The sequence below is a fragment of the Arachis ipaensis genome, chromosome B07, assembly GCF_000816755.2.
Source record: "Arachis ipaensis cultivar K30076 chromosome B07, Araip1.1, whole genome shotgun sequence".
Taxonomy (NCBI): Eukaryota; Viridiplantae; Streptophyta; class Magnoliopsida; order Fabales; family Fabaceae; genus Arachis; species Arachis ipaensis.
In genome coordinates this window covers 36,008,358-36,013,186 of record NC_029791.2, presented here as the reverse complement: position 1 = coordinate 36,013,186, position 4,829 = coordinate 36,008,358, and positions in this window count along the sequence as shown.

Here is a 4,829-nt window from a genome sequence, read left to right as displayed (position 1 = left end):
TTTCTGTAAGGTTGTCTCTGGATTGTTGTATTTTAGCTTCTCTTAGTTTTCTTTTCAGAGTCCTTTCAGGTTCAGGATCTTCTTCAACAAGAATGTTCTTGTCCTTGCTCCTGCTCATATAAAAAAGAAGAAAATAGAAAATAATAATAGGGATCCTTTTTACCACAATATAGAGGTTCCCTTGTTGTTAGTAGAAGAAGAAAGGGAATAAGAGTGAAGAAGAATGGATAATCCAAACATAAGGGTGAGGATAAGAGCAGTGATTTGAGATGAAGAGAAGTGTTAGTAAATGAATAAATAAATAGAAGGAGATGGGAGAGAGAGAATTTTGAAAAATAAATTTTGAAAAAGAGTTAATGATTTTCGAAAATTAAGATAAAATTAAAATTAAAATTAAAAATTGAAACAATTAATTAATTAAAAAGAATTTTTGAAAAAGAGGGAGGTATTTTCGAAAATTAGAGAGGGATAGTTAGTTATGTAGTTTTGAAAGAGATAAGAATTAAACAAAAAGTTAATTAGTTAGTTGAAACAAATTTTGAAAATCAAATTTTAAAAGATAAGAAGATAAGAAGTTAGAAAAGATATTTGAAAAAGATAAGATAAAAAGATATTTTTGAAAAGATATGATTGAAATTAATTTTGAAAAAGATTTGATTTTTTAAAATCACAATTAATGACTTGGTTCACAAGAAATCACAAGATATAATTCTAGAACTTAAAGTTTGAATCTTTCTTAACAAGTAAGTAACAAACTTGAAATTTTTGAATCAAAACATTAATTGTTGATGATATTTTCAAAAATTATGAGATAAAATTAAGAAAAAGATTTTTTTTTTGAAAAATATTTTTAAAATTTTCGAAAAATAAGAAAAATGAAAAAGATTTGATTTTTGAAAATGATTTTGAAAAAGATAAGATTTTCAAATTGAAAATTTAATTTGACTCATAAGAAACAACTAAATTTTAAAAAGTTTTGAAAAAGTCAACTCAAATTTTCGAAAATTTATGAGTGAGAAAGGGAAAGATATTTTTCTGATTTTTGAATTTTTAATGAAGAAAGAGAAAAACACAAAATTGACTCAATGCATGAGAATTTTTAGATCAAAACAATAAATGCATGCAAGAACACTATGAATGTCAAGATGAACACCAAGAACACTTTGAATGTCAAGATGAACATCAAGAACATATTTTTGAAAAATTTTCAAGAAAAGAAAACATGCAAGACACCAAACTTAGATATTTTTCATGTATAGACATTATGAATGCAAGAATGTATATAAAAAACAAGAAAAGACACAAAACAAGAAAATATGAAGATCAAACAAGAAGACCGGCCAAGAACAACTTGAAGATCATGAAGAACACTATGAATGCATAAATTTTCAAAAAATGCATAAATTTTTTAGAAAAAATGCAATTGACACCAAACTTAAAAATTGACTCAAGACTCAAACAAAAAACACAAAATATTTTTTATTTTTATGATTTTATAATTTTTTTATTTTTTCGAAAATTAATGTGAAAAAGAAAAATAAAGATTCCAAAATTTTTAATATGAATTCCAGGAATCTTGCACTCTTAGTCTAAAGCTCCAATCTGAGGGTTAGACATGGCTTAATAGCCAGCTAAGCTTTAGTATGCTATTACATGCATTGAAGTGATTAGTTGAATCCTCAGTCCAAAGGAATTTAGACATGGCTTTACAGCCAGCCAGGATTCAACAAATCATCATAAAACACTAGAATTCATTCTTAAAAATTCTGAAGAAAAATATATTTTATTTTTTGAAAATATTTTATTTTTTTCTTTTTTTTTCGAATATTAAATGGGAAAAACGAAAAAGAAGGAAATATTTTTGAAAAATTTTTTTGAAAACTTTTTGAAAATAAAATAAGAAGAAAATTACCTAATCTGAGCAACAGGATGAACCGTCAGTTGTCCAAACTTGAACAATCCCCGGCAACGGCGCCAAAAACTTGGTGCACGAAATTGTGATCCTTGGTAATGGCTACAAAAACTTGGTGCTCTAATCTTAATTTATAATTTGTCACAACTTCGATACAACTAACCAGCAAGTGCACTGGGTCGTCCAAGTAATAAAACCTTACGTGAGTAAGGGTCGATCCCACGGAGATTGTCGGCTTGAAGCAAGCTATGGTCACTTTGTAAATCTTAGTCAGGCAGATATCAAATGATTATGGAGTTTTCGAATAATAATAATAAATAAACAGAAAATAAAGATAGAAATACTTATGTAAATCATTGGTGAGAATTTCAGATAAGCGTATAGAGATGCTTTTGTTCCTCTGATCCTCTGCTTTCCTGCTGTCTTCATCCAACCAGTCCTACTCCTTTCCATGGCAAGCTTTATATAGGGCATCACCGTTGTCAATGGCTACATCCCATCCTCTCTGTGAAAAAGTTCCAAATGTTCTGTCACGGCACGGCTAATCATCTGGAGGTTCTCGATCATACTGAATAGGCTTCACCCTCCTTTTACGTCTGTCACTACGCCCAGCATTCGCGAGTTTGAAGTTCGTCACAGCCATCCCTTCCCAGATCCTACTCGGAATACCACAGACAAGGTTTAGACTTTCCGGATCTCAGGAATGGCCATCCATGGGTTCTAACTTATACCACGAAGATTCTAATATCTCGGACTCGGTCCCCTGTATTAGATATCTAAGAGATACTCATTCTAGCTTGTTTGCATGTAGAACGGAAGTGTTTGTCAGGCACGCGTTCATAAGTGAGAATGATGATGAGCGTCACATAATCATCACATTCATCATGTTCTTGGGTGCGAATGGATATCTTAGAAGCAAATAAGTTGAATTGAATATAAAACAGTAGTACTTTACATTAAATCATGAGGAACAGCAGAGCTTCACACCTTAATCTATGGAGTGCAAAAACTCTACCGTTGAAAATACATAAGTGATTAAGGTCCAGGCATGGCCGAATGGCCAGCCCCCAAACGTGATCAATAGATGAAACTAAAGATCATCCGATCATCAGATCATAAGATGTAAATACAATAGTAAAAAGTCCTATTTATACTAAACTAGCTATTAGGGTTTACAAAAGTAAGTAATTGATGCATAAATCCACTTCTGGGGCCCACTTGAAGTGTGCTTGGGCTGAGCTTGAAGTTTACACGTGCAGAGGCTTCTTCTGGAGTTGAACGCCAAGTTGTAACGTGTTTTTGGCGTTCAACTCTGGTTCGTGACGTGTTTCTGGCGTTTAACTCCAGACTACAGCGTAAAACTGGCGTTCAACGCCCTTTTGCGTCATCGAAACTCGGTCAAAGTATAGAGTATTATATATTGCTGGAAAGCCCTGGATGTCTACTTTTCAACGTAATTGGAAGCGCGCCATTTTGAGTTTTGTAGCTCCAGAAAATCCACTTTGAGTGCAGGAAGGTCAGAATCCAACAGCATCAGCAGTCCTTCTTCAACCTCTGAATCTGATTTTTGCTCAAGTCCCTCAATTTCAGCCAGAAAATACCTGAAATCACAGAAAAACACACAAACTCATAGTAAAGTCTAGAAATGTGAATTTAACATAAAAACTAATAAAAATATCCCTAAAAGTAACTAGATCCTACTAAAAACATACTAAAAATAATGCCAAAAAGCGTATAAATTATCCGCTCATCACTAAGCTTAGTCAGCTTCTTTGGTGGGAAGAATTTAGTGAGAAACTCTGTAACTACCTTTTCCCACGTATTCAGACTCTCCTTTGGTTGGGAATCTAGCCATAGCTTTGCTTTATCCCTCAGAGCAAATGGGAAAAGCATGAGTTTGTACACCTCTGGGTTCACTCCATTTGTCTTCACAGTATCGTATATCTACAAAAAATCAGATATGAACTGATTTGAATCTTCATGAGGAAGTCCATGATACTGGCAGTTTTGCTGCACCAGGGTGACCAGTTGTGGCTTCAACTCAAAGTTGTTTGCAGTTATAGGAGGCACCACAATACTTTTTCCATAAAGATCCGCAGTAGGGGCAGAATAAGAGCCAAGCACTCTCCTCTGTTGATCATCCCCATTCGGATTTACCACATTGGCATTAGCATTATTATTTGCCATAGTGGATTCTGCAGCCTTGCAAAGTCTTGCTTGTTGTAAACATCGCCTGAAAGTTCTTTCAGGTTCAGGATCAAAGTCTAAGAGATGTTCTTTGTCTCTGTTCCTGCGCATAAACAACCAGAAGACAAGAAAAGATGGGACTCTCTACGTCAGAGTGTAGAGAAGTCTCTGTGAGATAACCTGTGTAAAATAAAAAAATAAAAATACTAAAAAAATTTTCAAAAATAATAACTGAAATAAAAAAATTCAAAAATTAAAAAAAAAATAAACAGAAAAATTAAAATAAAATCAACTGGGTAACACCAAACTTAATTTCAAAAAATAAAAAAAATATTATTGCTATTTGTTTATTAAATATATTTTTTTAATTAAATTAAAGACAAAAATAAAACAAAACTAATAGAATATATTAAAAAAATTTATGGAAGAAAAAAAATGAAAAAAAAATGAAAATAAAATAAAAATGCAATAAAATAAAAATAAAAAATAACAACGGACTAAAAAAACAAACAAAATAGGAGGGGGGAAAACGAAAGAAAACAGGGAAAACTTTTTTTTTTAAATAATAAAAAAAAAGAGAAAGAAAACGAAAACAGGGGAGAAGGAAGCTAACGAAAGAACAAAGAAAGGAAAAAAAATTTTTTTTTACGGGAATTAAACAGAAATAAAAAATAAAAATTAATAATAACAAAATAAAACTAATTAAAATCAAAACGCTTAATCTAAGCAA